The sequence below is a fragment of the Vidua chalybeata genome, chromosome 1 (assembly GCF_026979565.1).
Source record: "Vidua chalybeata isolate OUT-0048 chromosome 1, bVidCha1 merged haplotype, whole genome shotgun sequence".
NCBI lineage: Eukaryota > Metazoa > Chordata > Aves > Passeriformes > Viduidae > Vidua > Vidua chalybeata.
The window spans coordinates 42,108,833-42,126,186 of record NC_071530.1 but is presented as its reverse complement, the minus strand read 5'-3'; the positions used below and the strand labels follow the sequence as shown (position 1 = coordinate 42,126,186).

At 40.5% G+C, this 17,354-nt stretch overlaps 1 protein-coding gene across 4 annotated transcripts in view; it reads right to left on the bottom strand.

Annotated features, from left to right (window-relative positions):
* ANO10 (anoctamin 10) overlaps nt 1-2,306 on the bottom strand; it is a 121,799-nt gene extending 119,493 nt beyond the window's left edge. For 3 of the 4 annotated variants that reach the window (XR_008434096.1, XR_008434099.1, XR_008434100.1), the window contains exon 1: nt 2,196-2,306. The gene's annotated coding sequence lies outside the window, so the exon portion shown is untranslated. The remainder of the gene's footprint in view (nt 1-2,195) is intronic. The other variant, XM_053959801.1, reaches the window with a different exon arrangement.
* Nucleotides 2,307-17,354: the final 15,048 nt, after the last annotated feature.

Below are 17,354 nucleotides of genomic sequence, written 5' to 3'. Positions count from 1 at the left end.
AGGTAGGTGTAGAGAGTGATAACATCTCCTCTGAGCCTTCTTTTCTTCAGGCTGAACAACCCCAGGCGCTTCTCTTTTGTCTTGTTAACAAATTTTGTATAAATTATTCTACAGAGATCATTGTATCATCCTTCATAAAGCAACTTAGAGATGTTGATATAAAACAAATCTGTTCACTAACTTACTCTGTTAAAAAAAAAAAAAAGTAAAGAAACCCAAACAAAAAAATCTAAATCTATGACAGACTTAATTTACTAAATTTAAAAGTGAGGGGAAGGTTTGGTGATTTTGGTTTGGGGGTTTTGGGTATTTTTTTTTATATTATCTTGACTGAAGAAGGGAATTTACCCACTGCCTTTAAACAGTTTCCCCACTCCTGTTAAAATACTTAATTTCTAAGGAAGTTGCTTTAAGGATGCAGTTCAGCTTTTATGACCATTATACTTCTGTGATGGAGGACAAATCAGTCTCCAGTATTTCATATAAATTATCCTACAAAATACAGTGATACTGTAAATATATGCATATCATAATAAACAAATCTATTCAACTTGTCAATTTCAACTTGCAGAAAAAAGCTTTCAAACCAAATTTCAATGGGGTTTTTGGTTAGTTTCACTTGCCTTTTCACAGGCACGCAATTCTGCTATATACAGATAGATCTACAGCTCTGAACCCAAGTATTCATGTCTTTAAAAAAATGCACTGGATTAATAATGATTTTTTTTAATTTCAGATGTGAATCTGTACAAACAGAATGAACTAGACAAAGAAGAACATAATCAGCGATGAGACACTGTAACTGAGCTTGTCAGTGACTAACTACACTGTCTTGACAAGTCACTGCACCTTAATACATCACTATCCATAATCAGGGGTTTGCAGGGGTTTGCTAAAATTATGCCTGACACATTGTGTATATTGCCATTTCTAAAGAATTCAAAGAATGAAAAGCACTAGATAATTGGTTAAGAATATCACTTTGCAGAACAGTTATCTCTTAAAAACAGCCTTTTTTAATAAACAGTGTGCTACTCAGTGAATTTGGCTCCTATCATTTTTTTCAGAATCATTGTCCTTGGCATGGTGACTGTAAGAATCACAGAATCATCACAGAATCAAAGAATGGTTTTGCCTGGAGGTACTTTAAAGATCACCTAGTTCCAATTCCCTTGCCATGGGAAAGGACACCTTCCACTAGACCAGGTTGCTCAGAGCCACATTCAACCTGGCCTTGAACAATGTCAGGGATGGGGCACCCACAGCTTCTCTGGGTAATCTGTTCTAGTGCCTCACCACCCTCACAGTAAAGAATTTCTTCCTAATATCTAACCCAAAACTACTCTCTTTCAGTTTATTTTCAGGCTTATTACCACTGAAAACTACAACAGAGCTGAGGTACTCTTCCAAATCATGTCTGTGTGATTTCCAAACTTATTTTCCTAACAGGTTGTCCAACGCCCAGCACAGACCCTACGGGAGGTAATTTTTAAGGTTACTTGGCCTCTTCATTCATCCTACACACCGAGTAACCAGTGACAGATCCAGAAGCACAGGAAACAACCTAAGAAGGCCCTCGAATCCCCGAGCTCCCGCTCTCACGAAGTGCCGAGTGGCGGTCACAATTAATTAGGTTGGAAAAGACCTCTGGGACCATCGGCTCTAACCCATGAGCAAGGATCACCTTGTCAGCTCAGGGCAGAGGGAACTGCAGCCCTTTCCCGGGGCGTGTGGGTCAGAGCCAGGCTCACCGCCCAGCCTCCACCCGCTCGGCGGCCCCGGGAGCCGCCACGTCCGGGCCGTGCCCGCTCTAAGGCGGCCCATCACGGCTCCTTCCTACTGCCAGGCTGCGCCTCGCTCTCCTTTTTTAGGAACGCAAATACCGGAGAGGAGAGCAGCCCGGCCAGTGACTCACTCCCTGCCCCTGGCCCGGCCGCGCTCGCCGGCGGCCGCCGCCCTGCACCGCTCCGCCGGCCGCCCGCAGCCCACCGCGGCCGCGAGCACCACCCCGAGCAATGCCGGGGCGGCGGGGGAAGCGCCGGGGGAAGCGCCGGGGCTGTCACGGCTGCCCAGGCTCGGCACTGGCTCCGCGCCGCGGCGGGGTGGGCGGGAAGGGCGGAAGCTCCTCCCCTGGCGGCGGCGCAGGCAGCGAGAGCCCCTTCCCGCTGAGCGCCGGCCGCCCACTCCTCACTCACCGCCGGTGCCGGCTCCACATCCGCAGGGCAGGGCGGGGCTGAGGCGGGCGGCGGCCGCAGGCACCGGGCGCTGCCAGGACGGGCGCCGGGCCGGCCCAGCGTGACACGGGCCCAGCGTGACACCGCCCGCCGCTGCCGCCGGCCACGCCCCTCGCCGTGGCGTGGCCCGGCCCGGCCCGGCCCATGTCTGCCCGCCCGACCCTTCTGCGGCCTTTCACAATGCTCCAATGTCAGCGTTTTAAAAATGCTCCGGTGTCAGTGTTTCAGCAACGCTCGTATGGACCGCCAGCTCTCACTTCATCTTCTTATTTCCACCTTTTGCTGCCTGTGCTGCCTCCTGTCCCAGAATCACAGAATCAATTAGGTTGGAAAAGACTTCTAAGACCCTCGAGTCCAACCTATGACTGAACAGCACTGTGTCAATCAGACCATGGCACTGAGTGCCTTGTCCAGTCTTCCCTTAAACACCTCCAGCGGACCCCACCACCTCCTTGGACAGTCCATTCCAATATTTATTCATCCTTTTTGTGAAAAAATTCCTCCTGATGTCCAACCTAAACTTCCCCTGGCGCAGCTTGAGACTATGTTACTCTTGTCCTGCACTGGTTTCCTGGGACAAGAAACCAACCCTCACCTGGCTACACCCTCCTTTCAGTGGTTGTAGAGAGTGATAAGGTCACTCCTGAAACTCCGTTTCTCCAGGCTAAACAACCCCAGCTCTCTCAGACAGGGCTCATAGGACTTGTGCTCCAGACCCTTCACCAGCTCAGCTGCCCTTCTCTGCACATGCTCCAGCACCTCAATGTCCTTCCTGAATTGAGGGGTCCAGAACTGGACAGAGCACTCGAGGTGTGGCCTCACCTGTGTTAAGTACAGGGGGACAATCAGCTCCCCAGTCCTGCTGGTCACACTATTCCTGATAGATATCAGGATGCCATGGGCCTTCCTCGCCACCTGGGCACACTGCTGGCTCATGTCCTTCTCTAGATGTGGCCCAAACCTCCTCCTGGAGCTTGAGTTATAAACATCCTGCACTTCAGCTGGGTCAGTTGCTTTTCCAAACATTGTTTTGTACAGGAAAAGAGAACATTTTTTTCATTTTGATACCAAGACTTCTGTAGAGAATATAGTTCCAAGCATCCATTTGTAGCTAGGAAGTGAGAAGTGTGACTGTAAAGCAGTGGTGGCAGGCAAAGGATGTTGCCAGCAAAGCATGTTCCCCTGCAGGGCTTGGAGAAGACTTTTCAGCATAGTTTGAAATAAATAGAGATATTTGTATGTAAAGTTGTGATGAAATTTTGATTTATAGCCAATGAAGCAGTGAGGGTCTAGGGCACCATGGAGAATGGGGATATGTGAATACTTGAAATTTAGGTACTAGAGACTGCAGTGGAGAGTAGAAAACAGACACTGTCTGTATCAGATAGCTTGGGCAGAATGTCAGACTTTACTAAAACTGTGTTTCAGTCTTCTCCAGCTTCCAGTGGCCTCACCACAGAGTTATTCATCTCTGAGCGTCAACTAGTGTGAAAACCCTCACTTCCTGGAGAAGTAGCATGGCAGTAACAGAGAGGCGGGTTTAACAAAAAGGAGGGTTTAGACCTTATTCTTGTATTTTGCATGTTGGATGTCTCCAGTTATGATGCATCTCATGAATATCCACAATGTCTTCATGGGCCTTGGGCCTCTGGCCTCCTTGGCCTGACATCTTCAGTCTTCTAGTAGTTCACAAACAATTCTTTTAAAACTATCTCTGACCCCTCCTACATTTATGAGTTTTCAGTGGGGACTTGACATTATCTATTTACTTTGGCCCATGCAAATAGTCATTCAAAATCAATCTCTTTTCTGCTATCAAATTAATTTTTCTATTGGACAAGGTCATCTTATGGCAATATTGCTTGATGAGACGGTCACATTTCCTCAGTGTCGTGTATCCACTAGGTGTCACATTCTTGCTATGCAATGAATTCTTTACTGTTACGCTCTCAGTTTCTCTTGAGAAAGTTCACATTTTGCTAGCCATGCATAACAGCACATAATGCTGTATTCACAGAAGAAAAATAGGATTCATAAGTAGATGGTGGATGTGTCTACAAAGTAATCTACACACACATACAGTGCTGGCACAGTGGAAACAATCTCACCATGATGGCGAAAGTAAATTACTTTGTGCCAATCACAGTGTTGTAGAGGCTAGGAATTTGCTTTTAAGAGGATTAGCTAATTTAAAGACGAATCAGGTATTCCCATCCTAAATTGCAAACTGCACTAGTACTATAGCTAAATATAAATCCCAAGCTTGTATCTGTTGGTGACTGTAGTCCAGCCTTGTGATTCTGCTAGCTGATTATAGCATTTTCATGGTCTGTCTGTCAGGCACCATGCAGACTGCAGACATAGTACAATGGATGAGCTGTGATAAGGCAGGAAGAAAAAGGGGGGAAAAAAGAGAGACAAAAAAAAGACTCCATGAAAATTTTAAGAGCAGAGGATTTATTTTTATTCTGTGGTTAACTCTCTTCTCCCTGGACTAATGACTACTACAGTACTTAACTAAATCAAGAACCCATTAACTTACCATGAAGTGAAACTGGCTTTTACATCTGGTTGAAACTTCAACCATATTTTTGGTATAGTTCAATGGCTAGCTGAGCCCATCCAGCATCTCACTGTCACTAAAAGGGTGAGATTTCACTCCCAGTCCACCATTATAATTTTCTTCTCCCTGTACCCACACTGTCAGACCTAAGGCTCTGCCCCACACTTAAGCCAACATTGGCATTCACCAGATCCATCTCGGAGTCCATTCAATTTACCAGCTCCATGGAAAACCACCCACTTTTGGTTTGTTTTACTTTGTTCTCTTTCAGTGATTTAAATAAACTCAGATAAAGGTTAAAGAGCTGGCACAAAGAAAGCACTTTTTCATACAGCAATCCTCATTAATTCAAATGCATGTAGATGTATGTATGGTATGACAACCATGCTTCACGTAGTCACATAATGAGACTAATATTGACTCTTATTTGAAGTCATATATAATAGCAATCATTCTTGTAAGATTTACCTTTATGGTTTTGAGTCATACTGGAAGGCTATGTTATCATAAAAGTAAGGAGCAACTAACAGCAAAATATCCTTTTCATTCACAAGAAAATGACATATTAGTTTGAGTGCAAAATGGATTATGAGATTCCTAAAGTTTTAAGGCTAACATTAAATTACCTAATTATGTTATTAATAACAATTGCATTAAAATTTTAGTAATTAAATTTCAATTAATGTATTTGTCAGAGTAAGATACAGCAACATTTTGCCAATTTTCAATGACGTTTTTTGTCAGATTATATAGGATCTTTCCAAGATAATAATAACCATTATTAAATTGCATTTCTGCAAATGGAGGGTAAGTTATTTTTTGAGTCACACTTGGCACAATTTTTACATTCTGACAGGAATTTTCATATAAGTGTGTTCAGGCATTACAAGTATTGTTTGTGTCAAACTATGAAAGCTTTGATTCATTAAGACTGAGCAACAAAGCTGATTGTTATCTGTAAGGTACAAGGAAGATACATCTCTTCCATTTCACATTGTGTCCGATTAGAAACGTTTAGTTTTAACTTAGGTATCCATTTCAAAATTAGGTCATCAGGGAACAAAAAACCCTGTCCTGTCAAACAAAATGGAAACAACACAAAAAGAGGAGGATCAGCCTGCTTAAGCCAGGAAGAAGTGAGAGAAACCACTCTCAAATTATTACCAAGGAGGAGCAAATAAAAGAAAAAATGGGTAAGATGTTATTAATCATTTATATGTGAAGAAAAATAAATTTAAAGTTATCAAGGCAGGCAGCATAAAATAAATTTAAAGTTATCAAGGCAATCATCATAGGGCAGTGATCTCCCTGTGGACTTTGCACTGGCCAGGCTGCACCTCAAGTCCTGTGTCCAGTTCTAAGCCCCTCACTCCAAGGAAGACATTGAGATGCTGGAGCAAGTCCAGAGAATGGCAGTGAAGCTGGTGCAAGGATGAGATCACAAGTGCTATGAGGAGCAGCTGAGGGACTGGGGATTGTTTAGCCTGGAGAAAAGGAGACTCAGAGGAGACCTTATCACTCTGCAGCCACCTGAAAGGAGTGTGTAGCAAGGTGGGGGTTGGCCTTTTCTCCCAGGCAACCAGTAGGACAAGAGGAAATGGCCTCAAGTTGCACCAGGGAAGGTTTAGATTGGGTATGAGGAAAAATTTATTCACTGAAAGGTTTGTCAAGGCTTGGAACAGACTGCCCAGGGAAGTGGTTGAGTAACCATCCCTGGAGGTCTTTAAAAGCTGCATAGATATGACACTTGGGGACATGGCTTAGTAATGGACTTTGCATTGCTGGGTTAACAGTTGGACTCAATGATCTTCGAGGTCCTTTCCAACCTAAATGATTCTATGTTTATTGCCTCAGTATTAGAGTAGCCTGCACAGCTGGGTAATGATGAGGGAGATCCAGCAAGCCAAGTAATCTTTATGTTTTGGGAAAGGGAATAAAGTCAGTAACTTTACTGTACATGAAGCAGTGTTTCAAAATTTCATCACAGAACTTTGAAAACAATGCATCCTTTCTGATTTTCTTTTGAGATGTGTCAATGTTTAGGATGCCCCAAATGGTGAGCTTGAATCTTGGCTTACAGAGCCTCCCTGAATTTGTGAAAGTAATATATGAATTGATGTAGAAACTTCAAAATGAGGGGTCCAGTTAACATCATTGTGATAGTGTCAGGAGAAAAAAGGCTGAATTTGGCTGCATTTAGACAAATGGAGCCATGAGGCAACTGAGGTTACAGTGCTTCTGATTAATTTATATGGCCTTCTGTTTCTACTAGCTATCCCTTAATTCTTAAAAGAATGTCATTTACTAGACTTCACCATCCACCTGCTGTGGAATAGCATCCTATATCCTATGATCATTGGTCTATTCAGAAGTAATTTGTCACTGGAATTTTCAATACATTCAGTTGGACTGCCTCCATTCAGTGACTAGCATACAACACCTTTTTTTCTCTCATCTGGAGACTTCATCAATTGTAAAGGGTGCATTTAGCGTGTCCTGCAAAAACCGTAAAAAAAAGGGGGGGGGGGGAAAGCTGTGCATTTGTATATTTAAATTTTAAGGTAATTTTCCTTCTTTGCATATTTTGTATTATAGAGAACGGTGTCTGTCATTCTACCTGGGCAGAACATACTTGGTTTATCTGTTAGTGCATGGCTAGAAACAGTACTGCACAGTCAATTGGTTAATTACTATGATTTACTGGATAACATAATTTAACACATTCTAACAAAACGTGCAGTCTGGATTCATGGGTAGCCATGATGCCATGCCTGGGGCTGTGCTTCAAAGAGGCAGTCCCTGACTATACTATCTGATGCAGTCTTGCAGCCTTTTGTGTTTTTCAAATACCTGTTTTAATAATACGTCTGCCTGGATTTAGGAACGGAATGAAGATTATTCTAAAAAGCTGAAAGAGCTTGAACAAGGTTTGGGCATGGCAAGTTCAGGGATTTGTTATTCAGCAAAAGTCCTTCCAGCTACTACCTTCAAAGTAACACTCACTGAAGATAACAACATGATAAATCCCCTTCCAGTCCTATGCTGAGGGCTCTGAATTATGAATGGGAATTGCTGTAGGAGGGCTGAAGAAGTTAATGATTCCAGTTGTCTTTCACCTCTTGTGCCTGAATTCACATGTTGGACAACCACATCATGAGGCTTTAAGGCAAAACAAAATCAGAGAGAAGGAGCACCATCAGCCATTCCAAATGACATCAGATATGTACATGGTGGTTTTTATCATGCTTTGTGAACTATTTAATGTGTTCTTACAGACAACTTAATGAGGTTATCTATATTGTTTGTAAATGCCACACCTCTATATAATCCATTTTATTCTAATTTTTAAGTAACTTGAAGGATAACGGGAACTGGTCTTTAATGGAGCTCTTGATTATGATGAGTTTTGTAGGTTTTCTGGCTGATTCTTCACAGTGTCACAAATTGATTTCTCTAGGGAAATACATTCACTTATATAGTTAGGCAGGTGCTGTAGCACTGGCAGACTGCTGGCAAAGTGATTGTAGATTTGACAACTGTCCAACAGTTTTAAGTCTAAAGACACTGAGATCTGTTTTCCATTTGTGTAATATACATTTTGCACTGTAAGATACATTTCCAAGTCTGCATATAATTTCTTTGTTTAACTGCTATCCCCTAGTATGAATTGTACACCTGTTTATTTCACTGTTCTCACCATTACTTGGAAAATGATAAAACCATAAAACTACAAAACTAAAGATATCCAATTGCTAGTTATTGCTATTTCTAAGGGCCCAAACTTGTCATTATTACTGATGTTAGTCTAGTTTTACATACTACATCTACATACTCAGATTCATATCTTCACCTTCATTTTCAGGTGACCCCAATTTCATGCATACAGGTGTTTATTCATCAAAGACTTTCAAACAGAAATAAAAAATACAGGCCTTGAATAAATCACTCTTAATTTTTTGATCAAAATATAAATGTGATAATTGGACTTCACGAAATTATGGCCCTTACCCCCTTAGAAACCAACAATGCCAAGAAAAGAATACTGAACTAATGAAAATAGCACCATTTGAAATATTCAGTGAAACATTTTAGCAATCACTGAAGTAAGACTAGCTATTAAAGAAAAATGGGATGAGTCAAAAGAGAAAGCCTTTTGCTGCGAGCTCTTCTACAGCGTAGTGACAAGAAAAGTACTGACAGAACTAGGAGGTGAGCATATGCTATTGTTAACTGACTGCATGTGCTGATCTAGTTCAGAGTGTACTTTTGGTATCCAGCTAGTTCCTTGAATGCAAAGTCAGGTACAGCTTTTCAACATCTGCGTTCACGTGGGTCCCAGTGCTGTCATCAAATGTTCAGAGCACAGAGTCATAAAGATTTATGATATCTTCTGGCAGTTCGAGGGAACACAAGGCACTCAAAGTGAATCTGAAAAAATGTTTAACCTGACTTGCCTGCTATAGTCATACATTCAAAAACACCAGATACAAAATATTTGTAATGTTAAAGATATTCTATAAAAAATCCAACTAATTAGAGACTAGTATATTATCTTTCTTAGTATAAAGTGTTTCACTTAAAATCTAGTACTATGAGTCTGTACAAAAAACCCTTGATTTTATCAAGGTCTTTGCATTTCTTTTTTATTTCTGTAGTCTATAATTCTATAATCTGATTTGAAGCACACTCAGATATAGCAAACCTAATTTTAGGAAGAATTTATTTTAGTAAAAATCATCTCCAATCAGCAATTAGAAATGCAATGTAGTAGAAAACAGAAATTCTATTTCTGTTCTCCATTCCTTCTGAAGCAGATGTCTAGTGTTTGCCAAGAGGGAATGGCAGAAGAGTGTAGTATTTGCCCTGTTTTAAGTTGCAGAAGGGAGTGCTCCCTTGCGCTGGTACTACAGTGAAATAATCTAAGCAAAACATTGAATTAAAGAATTCTCCATTCATAATGTCAAATGTCAAGTACAAGTCAAAAAAAGATGAACAATTAATGTTGCCCTTAAAAATATTTTGCCTGGGGGATCTGAAGTCATGTACTAAAAACAGAGAACGGAATGCAAGTTCAATTTGGGGTTTCTTCCTTTCTCAGGAAAAATAATGTTTTACTTTGGCATTACATTATATAACCAGGAGTCTGTGTTCACTTCAGATTTAATGAGGGTGTCAGGTGTCTGGGTACAGACAATCTCAGCCAGTCCAGCCTAGGTGTGAGTGGGTGTATTTAAAGCAGTATGTGAGTCACAGTGAGTCTCACTAGTACTGCATATAAGGCCCTAGAACTCATGGGAACATAGAGCTTTACATGTTACTGCAGTACTGGGGTGCATGGAGGCTCTACACAAAATCAGCAGACGAAGGCTTCTCTCTTCTGTGTAGGGCTGTGCATTGCAGGTGCATGCCCTGGCCATACTGAGCTGTGTGGCAAGAACACACTGCCCTGGAGGCTCATAAGGTAGGCAGGCCCCCGGGCAGGCACACACAACATGTGGAGCAGCAGTGCAGGCAGAGATGGACCTTTCTTAGAGACAGCCACAGTTTCTTCCCAGGTGCCTGGGACTGGTGGCTCTGAGAGAAGCTGCAGTGCTACACTCACAGCACCAGTTCCCTGCACTACCGCAAGGAACGACCTGGTGAAGGCCAGTGTGGAGGTGTGGGAGGATTCATTCATTGCTTTATGAAATCCACACCTGCAGCAGCATGATTCTTTCTCACTTAACTCTCAGACAACCTGAGTGCTTTTCCAGACACTCTGGAAATGTGGGGAAATACTGAGTGACTGTCAACACCCATTTATGTTGTCACTCTTAAGCTGACATCTTGCTAACAGAATCAGAGTAAGAAGCAGGGCTGGTTCTGTCCCCCAGCTGAGCCAGCTTGTCTGAACTGAAATTCCACCTCCAGGCTAAGTGAGGTGGTTTCAGGTGTCCACAAGCAGTCACCATGCCAGTGTAAGTGCACAAGTAACATGTGCAATCCCTCAGGCATCCCCTCATGCACTTATAAAGGACTGGTGGTAAGGGTTGAAAAGCTGCCCTTAGTGGTATTTAACAAATTGTTCAGAGAGATGGTTTTCCACATGTCAGGTAGGCAGGACCTGCAGAACTGAGGATCTTTGCATGTCTGGAAATATGGATCTGTGCAACAACTGACAGGACAGGCTGTTCTGGGCCAGTTCCAGCTTAATATGGTTGCGTACTCAGAAATGGGTAAGAATTTGTGCAGCTGCAGAGCTTTACCAATTCAGGGAAGTTGCAAACTCACACTAACCTAGGTTTGAAGCATCCAAAACATCTGATCTAAAACATTCTGGGCATTTAATGTTCTTAGAAGCAGGGTGAGTGGTAGATGGCAGAATCAAGATGGGTACTGGCAATATTAGATGGTGTCAGTAACAGTATCCCACACTGATCCACTTGGCAGCATTGACCTAGCATGCTGGAATACTATAGATATCAGCATCATCTATCCAGAAGAAAGACATCTTGGGAATATACTTGGATTTTGCATATCCTTTACTTAGACACCTGTGAATAAGCAATACTGAGTTACCAGATACATTGGGTTTTTTTCCTTGATCATTTAGCAAAGTAATCAAATGTACATCCCTCTGACTTTTTAAAGGAGGACCTTAAATTCAAAGGTGAAAGATGTTTTGCCTTCAATGGACAGTATTTGTATCCATTTAGTTAAATGGCTTCTCAGGAGACCTCAGTATACTCATGGGACTTTGTTACTATGACTAAAGTAATGTTGCATGATAAATACGAAGAAAAACAATATACTTAAGTTTCCCAAAAATGTTAATATTGATTTTTAAAATACAGAGCTCTTACAGTAAGATGTAATATCATTTGCACAATATAATTTAAATTATTTTATGGAGATTTTGCAGCTTACTTTACACATCACTTTCTTGATTATGTTATGTAGATCTGCAATTGTTGGGTTTTTTTTTTTATTTGTCATGGAATAATTACATTTAATTATTGTTTTATTCTCTGTGATATCATTCATTTTCTGAGGGATACAATGGGTAATAAAGGTACTTCACCAATTTGGGGGTTTTTAATTTCAAAAGCCATTAACATTTTTTTATTTTAAATGTCCATGTTTGGTGTAGGACAAATTCAACATCATTTGAATATATTTGAATAAGGAGGAAAATTGTAAAAAAAATGTAGTTCCTTAATAGACCAGAAGAAACAATACCTTAGCCTTTAATTGACCTTTACTAAAGCTTCTTCCATACTAAATACCAAAATCAAATAAAAATTGAATCCAAGTAATGTATCCAGTACTGTACTCTGTACAGTGTGGAGTCCGTTCTTACATAACTCACACATGCATGATTTTTTAATATGATTTATTTGTCTTGACTCCACTAAGTTCAGCCCATGTAACTGAAGTATGAATGTTTATATTTTCAGGGCTGCACATCAGTGCTCTGACACATCTAGGTGAGGAATTGGTTCCCCAGATAGGTTCCTCCACACTACTGTTACCTGAAGGAGTGTCAGCCGAAGCTCCCTGGGGGACCTTTCAGCTTCCACTCAGAGATTATCTGCATGATCTAGTGCCACTTGACACACCCTTGGGTATCAAAGATATCTGCAGAGGGCTGGCAGAGACACCACAGGATTGAAGACAGACCTGCACCATTCTGAAGTGGGAGTACAGGAGATACACCACACAGCAGTGAAAATGGTACTAGACAGATATGTTTAAGCAGCTTATTTATAGCTAGGTGGGCATTTTATCTGTCTTCCCCAGAGACTTCTGCATCAGCCTCAAAAGCCAACAGTTCTCTACACAAGAATTACCCATCAAGGACATGACTGCATACATTTTTCTCACTTTAATTAGCAAGTATAAGCATTATTTTTTTTCTTTCACACAGCCTACAGTAACACCTTCATACATACATCTTTCTATTATTCCTCCAGCAGTACAAACCATAATGAAACTTTGGGTGTGCCCACAAAGAAAATACACAGTATTAAATAAACACTCACATCAGTGTGATTACTTAGCCACACACCAGAAAGCACATGGAAGTTTTTGACAAGAATAAACTTTAAAAGTATCCCCTTTCTTCTCAGAATTGCTCTACATGACCAAACACCCTACACAACAAAATCAAGATATGCCTGTAGCATGGGGAGGTAAATGTGTGCTATGTTTAATCCAATTAGCATAGTTACAAGTTGCTGCAGTGTAGATGCAGCAGCATAGGCCAGACATTATATACATTTATGCATTATATAAATCAGAATACAAGCCATACAAAAATCTAGCAACATGCTCTGAACCTTCTCTTTGTTTTCTTGGGTTTCCAGTAAGCAGTGACCAAAGGATTGAGATGTGATTTGTCTCTGGCCACTATCTTCAATGCCAATCAAGAGACACCTCCCATTGCCCACTCCCTTTTCTACAGTTTTGTCTCCTCAGTCTTCAACAGCACTACATTCCACTATTTCTGATTTTTTTTTTTTCTGATGATTTTTTTCATCTACACCATGATTCACAGGATGCTCCTAATTCTTGTATTATGAGTTTTGTGAGTGCTTGCTTCTTGTTTACCTTTCCACACCATCCGTTGCTTTAAAGATTTTTCTTCTGCTGCTTTCCATCATCACTTTTCTAGGTCAAGAATTCTAAACTATTTATCTTCTCCACACATGAGAGAATAACATGGTAGTTATTCTTTAACTCTGAAAGTCTCTGCCACCCTTCCTTCAACTTCCTCTTGTCCTAGGCTACTATACTTTTTTCAGAGTGGCATAAGCAAAACTCCATACAGGAGTAAGAATATTTCAGTCCCAATTAAAATTCTTGATTTATTCCTTCTGTCTGCTTACTTTCCCTATCCCATGACTAAAACAGAAGAATTCATGTAAGGTGTTCCAGGAAATAACTTGCAGCCACAGCACTACAAAAATGAAACTGAATCTCTCTCTGTTTATTTCTAAATATTAGTATTCTCATAAGTTAAACAGTGATTTGCCTTTACTTGGCATAATTGTGCCATTTTGGAACTGACTGTAAAGAAATGCATTAGTAAGCTGTTCTATGTTACACAGGGTATATTATACCTAAACCCACAGATCTACAATCAAAGACAAAAGTTCTGCTGAAACCAAGGTGCCAGGCAAACCAACTATACACTTAGAAACCCAAAAAATATTCAATAACAATCCATTTGTATTGCCCAAAGCACAGAAAAAAAAGCAAGATTAAACCAAGTGTCTCATGTAGAAGAGAAAAGCGTATCCAAGCAACAACACTAAGACTCAAAAGAAATAGGTCATGTGAAGAGAAGCACTAAATTTAGTAATCAAATGGATATTCAGCAGAAAAGATAAAGACGCTTTAGTGAAATAATGTAAAGAAAAACAAAAGTAATTAAGAGATTTCTGAAGCTGGGAGACACATGAGACAAAAGATGTGCACTTGGTTGCAACTGTGTAACTGAAAAGAAATTCCATCATAGTTAGCTGAGTTAAATTTGTAAACATGAAATAACTCAGAGCAGATTTTGGTACAGAATTTTATATTTGGTCAGTTTTACCCCAGAAGCTGATAAGAGTTCTAGTTCTTTGGGTCTCTGTACAAGCAGACTGAAGTCATGATATGTTAAGCTAGTACAAAAGTACAATAGTAAAACTTTTACTGACATCACAGGGTCTTGCAAGCAGCCACTACGATTTGCTTTTCATTGTAATTAGGTCGGTGACAGAGCTCTCCTCCATTACACAGAATCTCACACATGACTTAATGAAAAGGTGTGACCACAGCTGCTGTCGGCATCCCATCTGAGCCTAGTCAGTTCAGCTGAAGAACTTGCTCACCAAGGAGCTTACCTGGAGGTGTGACAGCTAGCTGTCTTGAGCCACTGATGTGGTAACACTGAAAGAATCATTCTGTTCCACAACTTGTTACAAAAAAAAAAACTTGTACTCTCTTTCTCCTTGACAGATTTCTACTCCATTTCAGAGACTGTCTTGTTAAAACCTTGAACACTCATGGATGGTAATGGGGGAGTTTCTGCCACTTACAAGAGCTTTTCTTCCACTCTTAAACTGCAGGTTTTCTCACCTTTGGATAAGGTCTGAACTCCATGGGAACTCCCTGCCCAACACAAAGGAAGATGATGCAGCTGTGATAGTAGCTGCAGGACAGCTAAATTAGGACCTCAGGAAGAACGCAGAAACTCACAGCATCCAGGAAAGGAAAGGGCTGACTCAGGAGCAGCAGAGCCACTTGTCCTTTCCTTATATTTAGCTCCAGACTCAGCAGAAGCTGTGCTCTGAGGGTGCTTGCTTCCCACAGCAATAGTTCAGCACCATTCTGCTGCTGTGGGAAGCAGTATTTTCAAAGCCAGCCCTTTCCTGAGGTCCTGCGGGAAATACCAGTAGAAGAAAGAGTACACTTCTCTCAGAAACGACAGCATATTTTCATTCAGAACAAGTAAATACACTATATATGCTGCTATATACTGCGGCAGTTTGAACATTATGATTACAGAAATACATATTTCATTATTAATATAAATTAAATACAAATATAAAAATACAGTAGATTTGCTGTCTTTGGGAGTAACCATTGACTTTGCTCTGTGGGCACTGCTGAAAATAGTGGGCATCTAATGATGATAAATTTGCCTTTATTTATCAGTAACTGCCATAGCAAAAAATACTGGCTGAAATCCAGACAAGCATGGCAAGTCTGGAGTGGGAACTAAGATATGTGGTATAAAGGGTAGCACTGTGGTTTGAATGTGAATGCAAAGGTTGAGTATATTTAGTAAGGACAGTGCATATCTGTCTGTCATCAGCACCCCGTATACAAACAGAAAAAAAGCCATGGAGAGCAAGAGAAGCAGCGGTTATATGCCTCCAAGAGAAAGCTGAAAGAACAAACTGTAAGCAGATATTATGCTTTGTGTAGTTTGATTCTTGCTCTTTCCAAGGGAATAGGACTTTGTGGACATTTTTTGTAAATGAAAACATTGCACCATAGAAATAACTGGGTTCTCTGTCACATCATTCCCTATTAAATTAAAAAAAAAAAAAAAAAAAAAAAAAAAAAAAAAAAGGCTGAATCTGGCCAGTAACAGAGGCTACAAAGTGTGTGGGGGGGGAAGTACTTTAGACTGAGCTTAAGCAGTTACTCTACTCATCTTGACATTGCCTTACAAAAGTGATCTTTATGTTGAAAAGGCCAAACTCCAAGGAGAAAAGTATTTTCACTCTACTACTACTTACTATTGCTATTTTCTATGAGCTAGAATGAGTACAAATAACAATTATTTCTTTTTTTGCCTTATTGAACCCTAATACTTTATTATCAAAAGAAAACAATTAAAAAGGGACATTTTCTCTCAAAAGAAGAAACAACTATAACAAAACAAGTTGACTGACTTTAAATATTGCTTTCAGTGTTCTCTTCACACACACAAAGCAGATTTTACTAGTAAAGGTAATTATTCTTTACTCATGTTGTAAACATAAATAACTGGGACCTAACAGGGACGAAAAACTCTGAGCTGTTTTGATTAATCTGGTTGAAAACACTTATTGTATTTCAAGTATAGAGGTATCAAAATAATTTTTTTAACAAAAAAAAAAGCCTGCAATGAGAACTTATTTCACAATAGAAAGGATTGGAAATTCTCAGGTTCAGAGTTTACCAGATACCAAGTACAATACCCATAGGAGGCTTCCTGTATTTACTTATGGCAGATGCTTGGAGATTGTGACCAGTTTAGTATTACAACATATGCTTTAGGGATCAAAACAAAACAAAACAAAAGAAAAAGAGATGTGGTTTTACATACAAAGAAAACTCCAAAACATTGCACAAGTTTTTATTTACAACCAACAGGGTGAAGATGAGATCAAGGTTACTCTAGAGAAGTTGCACTGTGTTTCATAGGTAAATTAATTTAACTAGGAGCAGGATTGTGAGGAGGATTTTTTGGTTTGATATCTTCCACTAGTATCAGATGGAGTGGCATATGCTCCAGGCCATGAGATGGGACAATGGGTGTACTGGTGAACAGGATCCACTTCTTACCAAAGCCTGTAGTGATAGGAAAAGGGACAACATTTTTAAACTTTAAATCAGAAGATTTATAGTTGGTATAAGCATGAACTTCCTTATGATGAGAGTAATGAGACACTGGAACAGGTTGCACAGAGAAACTGAGGATGCCCCATCTCTAGGGGTGCTCAAATTCAGGTTGACAGGGCTGTGAGTAACCTGGTCTAGTGGAAGGTGTCCCTACTCACTGCAGTGGGATTGGGGACTAGAAAACCTTTAAAGCTCCCTTCCAACCCTTCTGTGGTTCTATGATTCTATGACATTAAAAACAATCAAAACAGAGGGCTGAAGGGTCCTCAGAAAGTCATATTAACAGCCTCACTATACTTACTAAATTTCTGATTATGAAGGAGATGCACACAGCCTGTTCTTAAAGTGACAATGACAGACTATGATCATACCACTGGCAACTTTTTTCCAGTACTCTACTCTTCAAAAACACTTTT